This window comes from Sander vitreus, chromosome 11, assembly GCF_031162955.1.
Source record: "Sander vitreus isolate 19-12246 chromosome 11, sanVit1, whole genome shotgun sequence".
NCBI classification, from domain to species: Eukaryota; Metazoa; Chordata; class Actinopteri; order Perciformes; family Percidae; genus Sander; species Sander vitreus.
In genome coordinates this window covers 3,350,244-3,362,622 of record NC_135865.1, presented here as the reverse complement: position 1 = coordinate 3,362,622, position 12,379 = coordinate 3,350,244, and positions in this window count along the sequence as shown.

Below are 12,379 nucleotides of genomic sequence, written 5' to 3'. Positions count from 1 at the left end.
AAAAACTGTCAGCTTGGCTATACAACAAAAAAAAACCTGAAGCTTGGCACAACTTTCAAAACCTTTTTTCAAGCCACTGCAACATGTAAACATTCAGAGTCTATTGTTGCCAGATTTAGGATACATGGTAATCTTTGCAAGTTGGTGGTCTTGTGATAAATCCTTTTGAGTAATTATAGAATAATGCATGTGATCAAATAGGATTTCCATGACTTTAAAATGTGCATAAACCCTGGCATCTCATGCATGCACATGTTCTATTATAAATCCTCACTGGATTGCATTGTAGAAGAAATTGTCTATAGTGTATATTTCTGCAATGAATAAAGTCACTTCTGAGCAGCATTGCTCATTTAGCGGTTTTTACAAGGCATTGCAGGTTTTGGATCTTCCTGTGTGTCAGAGAATTGATTGATACTACTGTTATAAAGCACTTAGTGTTTAGATTTCTGATCTGCTGACACGTCTCTGTCTCCATGTTACCATCCAGGCTTGAAATGTTTTGGTTTTCATATCTTAACTCGCTATTGGAATTTTTCATTCTGCTTATTCTGTTTAATTCCATTTTGGCTCATTTCAATCTTCTATTTTATTTTGCTATTTTGAAGTCCTATTTATTTGTGCTTTTTTGTATTGCCTTAAGTTTCTTTTATATCTTTTCTTCATGACTTTTTTGTCTAATGTGGTCTTGCATTGCCAGCCCTGTCTCCACAGCTCTGTGGGGTAAGGTCTGGCTACACAACAGATACATTCCAGGATAGGAGAAAAAACGCTCTGGGTTGTTTGCATTTCTTTAAACCAATCACAATTGTCTTCGGCGGCGCTATGCTCTGGACGCAGCGACGGTGGCTCTGCAAAATAGTCTCAGGAAGGAACTTGTTTTGGTGGAACATTTGCATTTCCTGGAAATGTACTTCCGTTGATCCAGACTATGTCTAATGTAAAGCACTTTGAACTGCCTTGTTAAAAGGTTCTAAACATAATTACTATCTCCCAATACGTTCTGCTATAAAGCAGTCCAATCCTACATTTCCTTATCTTCCAGTCTACATAAAAAATTTTTTTTTTGCTGTCTATACAATAGACCCTTCATCTCATACTTCCATGTATGACAAGCCCAGACAACTGCTATCAGACATTCTAACTTGATGCTTTTGTCACATTCTCAATAATTCAAGAATCTCGGGGCCAGAATGGCTGTTGTGATATAGGCTAATGGAGAAGATCAGTGGAATGCAGCACAAATAGTGGTATAACAATTTAAAAAGCCTGAAACAGAATCCCTAAGACACATGAATAAATCAAACATTACCACAATCAAAATATTAGAGCATCTTCCCTCTTTGAAGAGTGGCTTTGAAAATGGCAAACTAGTCATGACCAGGCCTCTCAGACTAGTGTACTGTACAATGGAGTGTCACTCAGACACTTATATAAATAGGCTTTTCAGGGAGACATCCTTTGATGTTCTTCACGGATGTGTGCTTAAAGCCTGCTTGAGATGAGAGCATGAAAGGCAGTTGTAAATAATAATAAACAGCATTTCTAATATTTCATTTACTCAGCTTCTCTGCTGTAAACGTGTCCCAGTGTTTCGCTGCGTGAATAAACCTCACAGTCTGCAGCATCAATAGAATTCATAATGATGCGTGGTGTTCCTAATTCTCTACATAAAATGCTTCTCCAGTCTTTCCCCACCGGGAACTCTTTACAGCCCTCTCTCTGTTCACTTTCTATACATCTCTGAGTGTTTCAGAGAGGGAGAATGAGAGGAAACTAGCACGTTTCCCTCACACTAGTAAATTAGAACAAGCAACCCAATATTGAAATTTGGAGAGCAGTTCACAAAAACAGCTTTTTATGGGGTGCTGCCAAAAGTAACCCTGTTGATTTTCATGATAAAAGACACTATGTTAAGTGCACGTAGTGATACTGAATGCATGATAAGGGGATGTGGTAAGAGGCATTGCTGCTTCACTTCATTGGTAAATAAAGTAAATGGAGGTGTTACCTTTTTTCACATAACATATTAGTATTCCATCCATTATACTGTAGTAACCTTCATTGTAGGAAATCAGTCAGCCTTCTTGCCAAAAAACCCCATATGGCCATTTTGATTTCTTTCTTTTAGGTCTTTACAGGTCTCAAAACGTAAAGTAATAATTAGTTTTTCTGCTCTGTTTTTCATCAGTCAGACATGAACAATATACGTGAGCATTATCTTAACTGCTGCTGGGCCGTATTGACTAAACATACTCTAGTTTATGTTTATGTATTAATTATGGATTACATCCATTAGATGACGTAGATGCAAAACAACCATTCCTCTTTCATCCTATCTTTGAAAAATATAACCCCAGCCATACAGTACAGTATTGTCTGATCATGTGTGTTTCATCATATTCTCTTCACCATTACCAGTGTCAATATGTAGCCTACCAGCGGTTGTAAGGGAGTATATGAGTCTTCGTATTACCATGTGGAGTGACAAAAAAGGAAAATGCCATTCCAGCGTGTTGTTTCTGTGGTTTGAGGAACACGATAATTGTTCTTGGATGGTTGTAATGTTGGGGCGATTATCTGCACTCACTGTCCACTTGTTAAATGTCGCTCTGCACTCTCATTTGGGGATGGAGGCCTGCTTATCTCATTAAGCCCCTTGTTAGACTGCCTGCATAGTTTGTGTTGATAGGATTTACTCCCCAATTCATTCACTCTTATTCCAAACAATATCTAACCACCCTGCTGGTTATTTAAGCATGACGAGTAATTGGAAGAAACCTAGCTGGATAGTTGATCCAGTTATACTGTTTTAATAGCAGAATTTCAAGATCACAGTATAGCTACAACAGTTGCATGGTGGTCTTGATGAGGTTTGGGTTTTTTCTGTTTATAGTCTTGAGTCCCATGGAATACCAGGCTCTCCAGCTGCAACTAGGATCCCGGCAAGGCACAACAGGAACATTCCGATGGCCTCTTCCATGCTGGTTTGTTGGTGTATGTGGCGCTAAAGCCAAGTGACGACGCTATAAAGAACGTTGCCGTGCTTGCGTCACTCCCTTACCCCTCCTACCAGTTCCTATGGCCACTTGGCCAGTACGAATGCAAATGGCAAAACCAGTTTTGGGGGAGAGTAGTTAGGAGAACTGTTTAAAAGTGGACTGTTCCTATAACTACGTTTCTGTAACTACTTGGTCGGAAAGAGGCTAAGTCATTAGTAACTATTACCCTAGGTTTTAATTATTTCACAATTGCTTCAAGAAAGCTTCTGTAATTGGAAGCAAGTCTTGGGAAAAGCACAGTTTGAGAAGTGTTAGTATGTTCAATTCAAAATGTCTGAACATACAACAGAAAAAATTGATGCATAAAATATGATACTTTTCTCTGTCTTTTCTTTTGCATATTTACTGTATAATTGCCAATGACAATGTTTAAATAAATGAAGACAAAGCAGCTCATGCTGGTTATTGTGCCTCTCATATTTTCCTTGACCCAACCAATTCATTTTAAATGAACTGAAAACTGATTTTAAATTAAGACAGAACACAACAAGCACACTTTTCCAGGTAATCCATCCATCATCACTTAGGTCAGAAACAGCCAACCTCCTTTTCACTCTTTCTCCCACATAGTAGAGTGTAATCATTTATGGCCATTCATTGACTTTTCCACCAAATACCGGGGGAAGCTTAGGCTTGGAAGACGTGTTAACGGATATTATTGATTCATCCAATTACGTTGGTACTGCTCCCTTTAACTCATTCAACAGTAACATTGCCACAGCTGTATAAATGATTCACGCTGACTGATGGTCCCTGCAGAGAAGAACCCTGTTCGATGTTCAAACAAAGTGAAACATTTGTTTGTGTAAAATCAGCTCAAACTGTCTTGTGACACTTTGAATCCTCCACTGCGGTCATCTTAATCTTACTTGTATTACAGTAGCTGGTGCTCCCTGTAGATGGTTTAAGGCTTCCACTCCATCTGTTCCCCTTTTCTGTGTTAAAGATGGGTTTTTTTAACAGACGATGCCTGATGGGTTTGCAGAGTGAAAGGATAGAAGAGAAACAAAAGAGGAGAGAGGGAGGGTAAACAGAAGCAGATAGAGACACTAAGCACTTGAAGGACATGCTTTTTAAAGTTATTTTTATTCATAATAGGATGTTTTTTTGTTTTTGTTTGCAAGCCTTACGACTTACTCTGAATCAATGGAAGTACATTTCCAGGATAATTGCCTGACATCCGGCGCAATGTCCCTCGCCTTCCGCTCTGTGTGTGTCGCTGTTCTCAAAATTCCTTCACTACCGAAAACAACAACAGACTTCAAGCTAGCAAGCTACACGCTGAAAATGTCTTTTGAAGAAAGATTAACAAATAATATGTTTACGGCATTTACTCTCTAACTGGGATGCTTTGGGAGCGATATGAGAGGATTGCTGTGAACAGAGTACACACGGAGATACACTGGTAAGAGCAAATGAAGTTTAACCATGTATCCAGCTAATTTAAATAAATCACGTTACTGTATTGTGTCAACAGTTCACTTCATTTAATATTGTATGAGGTGTTTTCTTTTGCAGGGTGCAAATGTTCCACCAAAACAAGTTCCTTCCTGAGACTATTTTGCAGAGCCACCGTCGTTGCCTCTGGAGCTTAGTGCTGCCCAAGACGATTGTGATTGGTTTAAAGGTCCCACGACATGCTGCTTTTTGGATGCTTTTATATAGGCCTCAGTGGTCCCCTAATACTGTATCTGAAGTCTCTTTTATATAGACCTTAGTGGTCCCCTAATACTGTATCTGAAGTGTCTTTTATATAGACCTTAGTGGTCCCCTAATACTGTATCTGAAGTCTCTTTTATATAGACCTTAGTGGTCCCCTAATACTGTATCTGAAGTCTCTTTTATATAGGCCTTAGTGGTCCCCTAATACTGTATCTGAAGTGTCTTTTATATAGGCCTCAGTGGTCCCCTAATACTGTATCTGAAGTCTCTTTTATATAGACCTTAGTGGTCCCCTAATACTGTATCTGAAGTGTCTTTTATATAGGCCTTAGTGGTCCCCTAATACTGTATCTGAAGTCTCTTTTATATAGACCTTAGTGGTCCCCTAATACTGTATCTGAAGTGTCTTTTATATAGGCCTTAGTGGTCCCCTAATACTGTATCTGAAGTCTCTTTCCCGAAAAGGATGTGCCATTTCTGTGTCTGTAGCTTTAAATGCTATTGAGGAATAGAGAGGGGGGGCAAGGATGGTGGGGGTGTGGCCTTAACCAACTGCCACTTTGCTTGTTTGCAAGCCATGATGTTTCTCTCTTTCTCATGAGCGGGCCACATTCTCTGGGCAGTTGTGACCGGCGGGCAAAGCAGAGAAAGGGGAGGTAACCTTTCCCCTTATGACGTCATAAAGGGAAGATTCCAGATTGGCCCATCTGAGCTTTCATTTTCTCAAAGGCAGAGCAGGATACCCAGGGCTCGGTTTACACCTATCACCATTTCTAGCCACTGGGGGACCATAGGCAGGCTGGGGGAACTCATATTAATGTTAAAACAAACTCATGAAGTGAAATTTTCATGCCATGGGACTTTTAAAGAAATGCAAACAACCCAGAGCGTTTTTCTCTATCCTGGAATGTATCTGTGGTGTAGCCAGATAAGTCTGGCAATGCGAGACTACTACCTAGTATCAAACCGCAACTCCATTTAACAATGCACTGTCTTTGGTAATATCAGGGCCTTAAGCAAAATGAAGTCCTCAAATTGTTCTTTCCCCTAGTTTATATCTCAAGAGATAATTTCAACACTAACAAGGGTGAGGGTGTTGTATTAAATAGGTTACTTTTGAATTAATCAACAAATAGGAATATTCTGGTTTCACTAAGTCTCTATCTCAGGGCCATCACCTACTTTTGCCTAATGTTAAGGCAACTGGCTGTCAGAAAAATGAATGTTTCCATACCTCAGAGAAAGGAGGATATTCCCTGAAGGACCTTTGAAAGGTTTTGGAAGAACCATTGGTTGCTGCAATAAAACATTTTTTCTTTCTTCTTATAATTTTTGTTAAAACTACTTTTTAGGATGTTGACAATTTGATCTTCATTACATATTTTATTTCATCTATATTTAGTGATTTAAGCCTAAAATTTAGCATGGGTTCATAAACTTATGTGCACAACTGTATGTGTTGTGAATGTTATCTGTTCTTTGCACTTTAAATGGCACACATAATTCAGCTCCAGCTGGAGTAAAACATTTAAAGTAACCTGAACTCTATTTTCATGCAATTTTTCATGTACTGCCACAAGAGGCATAGAAACCATGTAGAACTGTACATTTCTTCACTACAGTTTTGAATTTTGGTGTGTTTTTTTGCCTCATCAATGTATCTGAACGTAGCCGTTTAAAAGCTTGGATTTCATTTCGTTATGGTGTTCTAACCTCTAAGAAAGCCTGTCAGTGGGGTTCTGATAGCATGTCCTGTGCTGATGGCACTGATCCCTTCAGTGTTCATGACTCTGTGGAATGGGGTTCTGATTTTCTTGTCAAATAAATTTGTTTATTTGAGCTAAACGACTTCCAAGTCTTGTTTTGGGTTGAGATGCATAATTATACCTGAGATTGTTTGACTCATGTGGGTGTTGTTCATAGTATCCAATGTTGGGGCTGCAACCAATGATTTAATCTGTCGATTTTCTTGATAAATCGATCACTCTTTCCCAAAGCCCAAGACGCAACCTAAAATGTCTTGTCTTGTCCTGATCAGCAGTTTGTAATTTAAAACATTCACATCAGAGAATCTGGGATTTTTCTTCTTGAAAAATGAAACAAAATTATCCTAATTGTTGATGATTAATTTAGTTGTTAGCAACTAATTGATCAATCAACTAATCGTTGCAGCTCCTGTCTTTTTATCAGTATGGTAAACACTTGGCTCCATGGCAGCATATCTTGACATGTGATAAGAGGATTGTCATTTCAAACACATAGATGACACATACTAAACTTTTTAAGTAAACTAGGGCTTTGACTTTTGCCCAAAAATCATATTTGAAGTTCGTTTGTTTATTAATATTAATATTTGAATATATTTGAATATTTATTAATACTATTTTGACCATTAAAGCCTTCAGTAAGACTTATATTGGTATCAAACTTTGTATATGTTCTGTCCACCAGGGGGCAGTGTATCAGTCAGTAGGCGTGCAATGATGTTTTCAGAAGAAAAACACACTGCCACAACAATTTTTTTATTAAAAGTCAGACCCTGGATTAAACACAAACAGTATGCTTTCAACAGGAAGTTCGGATATTTCACCGTAAGTGGTCTGATGTTTATACTTTTGCGCTGGTGTGTGCGTCGAGCCGCGTGTGTGTGGGTGTGTGTGTGTGTGTGTGTGTGTGTGTGTGGAGAGTGTGTGTAGAGTAAGAGAGTGATGGGGATTACTGGTGGCTTCAGAGCGAGTAGTGACTCTAGAGTCATAGTGGGAGAAACAAAGTGTCTCCCCTGTTCTTTCTGACCATGGTCAGAAATCTGGAGCAGGAACAGTTAACCCTCTCCTTGATTTCATGTTGTTTATGGAGAAGGAGAACCAGGAAATGAGTCGGGGGGGGGAAATGTAACGCTACCAGGGCACGGCCGAGAGAGAGTTACATTTTGAAACGCGTGAAAAAGCCTCGAATCTGAATTTCAAACGTATACACATGAACATACAAAAAAACAATGCCCATAACAGGTTCCAATATAGAGCTGCCTAATATTTGTTCTGAATATCAATATTTTTTAGCGAAGTCCGGGTCAAAGCCCAAAGTAGACCAAGCATGATACAAAATATTGTGCCTGATCTACTTTAAAAAGGTAAGGCAACTTTTTGCATCACATTACTTACTTAATTTCTTGAATATAAGAAATTAGTTTTTGAAGTATAGTCTACTTAATTTAGTAAGTAAAGTCTACTTAACTTAACAAAACTAAGTTGACTTTACTTCAAAAAGTAAGTTGACATTACTTGATAAATTAATGTTGACTTTACTTCCAAAACTCATTTCCTATACACAAGAAATTAAGTAGCCTATACAAAGACTAGCCTTGCTTTATTTACATAATAGTCTGATCCAAAAAGTTGCCTTACCTTTTTTAAATCAGGCTCAATATTTTTATCAGCGTATCATGAAGCTTTATTTGGCAATTACAAAATATGGAATAAATAAAATAATATGTAATGAAGACCAAAATGTCAACATCCTAAAAAGATTTCACAAAAATTGTAAGAAGAAAGACTTTTTTTTTCATTGCAGCAACCAATGGTTCATCCAAAACAAACAAAAGTCCTATGTAAATCATAATAGCTCCCTGCAACTTTGTGTACTGACAGTGCTTTCTGAGTCAAGGAAATAGTACCTTGTTGAACTTCGCCAAAGTTGTAGGCAGAGCTTGCAGTGGTTGGCCGTCAGAGTCTAGCGCTTAAAGTAAAGACGTTGATTCATGTCACTGGGCTTTTTATTTTTGTAAAACAGCCGGTGCGGTGCAGATTGCAGTGAAGTGTGTCCTGCGTGTCTAATGTACTTTAGGTTCTTTCATAGCCAGGCCACAGGCCCTGAAAACTGTCATCTAGCCACTCCTAAAACGGAACAATCTCGAGACGTCGTAATGAGCAGACCCAAATGGGTCAGCGATGATCCACAATGAACATCTGGGGAAGTTTTTTTTGCTTGGGCTGGAGTTGTCAACATTCAAGATTTCTTTTTTTCTATTTTAGTTTACCTCAGTCCTCAACATCAACAATTTGTTGGTGGAATTGTATTGGTGTAATGGATCTCAGAACATTACTTTCGAAGGAATGTACTCTACTGCATATCTTATTATTTGTTTTTACCGTGTCCAAGGCTAAGTGTATGCTGGTGGTTGCAGGGACAAAAGGGAGTTGTGAATGGTTTACTTGTGGTCATATCAATATTAAACTGCATTGATATGACATCATGGAGTACAGATGACTAGGAAAATGAAGGCATGGGTATTTTAATCCATACCAGAGAGCCAGGCTGTTCTCATGAAACATTCATACATTTTGCTACAAAGAGTAATGCATCGTAATTCGTATGTATTCCACGTAGGTATTGCTGTCGCTACTGTACTGCGGTTGGGGTGGATGAGTGGGTCCTAAAACACAGGGGTTTCAAGACAGGGAGTGGAGTTTATGTCCCAGGGAAAACATAAGACTTGGGAGGCTGCAGAGACCAAACGATGGAACGGGAGTGGGTCTTACAGGTCTTATAATACATCCATGAACGGGAGTGAATGGGTAGCAGAAACAAAGCTCCTTGAGCAGAAATGGATAAAGAAAAGGGTCTTTTGAATGGCAAGTTGAGTTTCAAAGCCCTTCCAGATGGTTCTCTCCACAAGACTAAAGTTATCTGCATGTACTGTCGATATGAACTGAGTTACCACCTGGGTATGTCAAGTCTCAAATACCACTTGAACGTTACAAACTTGAAAATAACCCCTTTTAAAGTAAATGTGTGATTAATTTGCCATTAATTGCGAGTTACATGCACATATTCACAATTCAAAATTGTAATCGATTGACAGCCCTACTTTCTATGTAACGCATGACAGTAACTTTTGACATCAGATGTCGGAGGCAATTATCCTCGAAATGGACTTCCGTTGACCCAGATTATGTCCAGAGCAACGGAGTGGCTCACTGATGTGTTTTAATAGTTTTTGGACAACAATGGCACAGAGGGAAAAGACATACACGGACAATACTTGTTAGCAGGATGGATTCATTGTTGGTTTGGGTCTTTTCATGGTATTGGTTGAAAATGAGAAAAAATACAGAAGATCACCAGTCGTCTCCTGAAGGCTTAATATGCAGCTGAACATGGGCCCCCTGCACACAGCAGCAGAGATAAGGATGATGAAAGTGAACTCCAGACAAGGCCCCGACCTCTCTGCGGGGAGGTGATGCATCTGACTGCAAAGCACTTTCAGCCCGCGTCTCAACACCCTGATGTGCTCCCTGTTACACCGATCCAGCCCTGTCAACAGATAGCAATAATGACACTGAAGGAAGACATCTATGCAAACTATCCTGCTTTGTTTTTACTTTTCTTAAATTTCCCTTTGCATCTAGTTATTATAGAATCAGCAGAACAGCATTTGTAAATGGCTTCTGATAAAAGTAAATGTAAATGGACAAACAATAAGCACTTTAGCACTCTGTGTATTGCCATTCTCAAACTATTTTCCCTTTAGACACATCAACAAAGCTACAGCTACTTTTGTACTTTCTTTGAGTCCAGTCCAAGACTGGATTCAAGCTTGACTCACCATGACACTTCTCAGCTGCTTTAGGACACAACAAGTTCTCACTCCCATTTCGTAAAATATGGACGCTTGGTCAGGTGACTTTGTCGTTCTTATTGACGCTAAAAGTCTCCTTTAGCGCTATAAGTAAACGCGCTTGGTCGGGACTATTGCCGTCCCTTTAGTGCTTTAAGGAAACACGCTTGGTCGGGACGGGTTATTACATACTACTCACTAAATCCTAGCTAACTGCTGCTCTCCCCGGTGCATTACACAAACGCTGAAAACATCCTTATTTTACGAGTCAAAAATTGGTTGTTTTCATTTTCTATTACCTTATCTTGTGTGTACACAGGTCATACTTGATTAATGAGAAATGAGGAATTTGCATGAATGTTGAAAAGTCAAAGACGTTCCTGCACAGGCAGTAGAATGTGGTCAACAATCCAGAATATATCTTAACGAGGAAATGAATCAATGGGATACTGTATGTTTCATTTAAATACCATAACTGAGATACTGGTGAGCATGTAACACACTCCGTCTTAGCAATATACAGAAAACAGACTGCTGAAGGGTACTTTAACACCTTTTTATATGGCTTTATTTTACTGAAAGATGCATTAACATGTTTACAGTGTGTCTGAACTTATCCTTTGACTCTCTCTCGCTGTTCCTCTGAGACACACACACAAACACACTGAGTTTTTGTGAAGCTTTTAGATCTGACCTGATAAAATGTGATAGTGACCTGAAAATGGCACAAACGGAACAATACACACAGTAACAACTGCAAGTGTGTGTTTGTGTGTCTGTGCATTCAAATAAGACAAATGAGTTTCCTGAAATATAGGACATGGTCTGGGTCTATGCCAACAACGCTTTCTAAAATGTAGAACTGCTCCTGTCTGTCTGATTTTGGACACTAGTCTAAAGAATGAGAATGATTAAATGCTTATAAAAAGGAACATATTTTTGGTAATAACTAATAAATATTCCTCTGGCTTCAATACAATTATTTTATTATATTATTAGTTTCTACCTGTCCACCCAACACAGTCTCATTCCCAGCATGTCATAAAGTGACGCCTGGTTTGTTGCTTTTGGCATTAGTTATTGACGCAAAAATCTTCTTTAGCGTTTCAGTCAGACACAGGGGGTTTTCAACTTATTCCAATGTAATCCCATGTGTGGCGATATTTGATGCTCTGGGGACCCCGTTGGCGTAAATTTTCAAAGCGATTGGTCAGGACCCCTTTGCGTCACTTTATGACATGCTGAGTTGAGACCGATTTGGCGACATTTCTCAACGTGCAGGATAAAACCACTTAGATACGTTTAGGAAAAGATTGTGGGTGGGGTTACAAAATGTACATTTAAGTGACAAGCGGGGCAAGAAGGGGACACGAACCACAGTCTCCTGGGTAGAAGTCCTGTGTTGTTTGACCCATCCACCGCCCCATTCTGTGTCCTTACGTTTTTGGTCCTTCATACTTCTCGCTATCGTTGTCGCTCTGTATAGTACGTCATCATGCAGCGACGCGGTCGAGCTGCTGCTATGCCCGGTGCGTTCCATACAGACATTAACGTGTCGATATCTGACGCTGAGAGCCACTGACCAAGCGTCAGTATTGACGAGTTGGGAATGAGAACATGTTGCAACTCCACTTGATGATGAAATGATCATGCTTTGAAGCATTCAAATGATCTTTTTGATTTTTAAACCAATCAAGAGTATATTTCCTAAAACAATGTATGTCATTGTAAATACGCACACTTTAACTGAATCAGATTTGGAATCAGTTTGTACACAAATATTGTAATAACATTTTGTAATACAAGTGTTGGGCTCTTTTTAAAAGCATCTGTTGGTTATGTACATTTGCTTGGAACATACTTTTAGTATAAGTATTGGTTAAAACATTAGAATCTATATTTTTCTTAGGCCAGCAATAAATGAAACACGGGATTCAGTATTTCCCCTTTACAACTGTATTCCTGGTAGTGTAGGTGAGGCTTTCAAACAAAATATTGATCTTACATGATGTATGGAAATAAAATCATAACACTAACA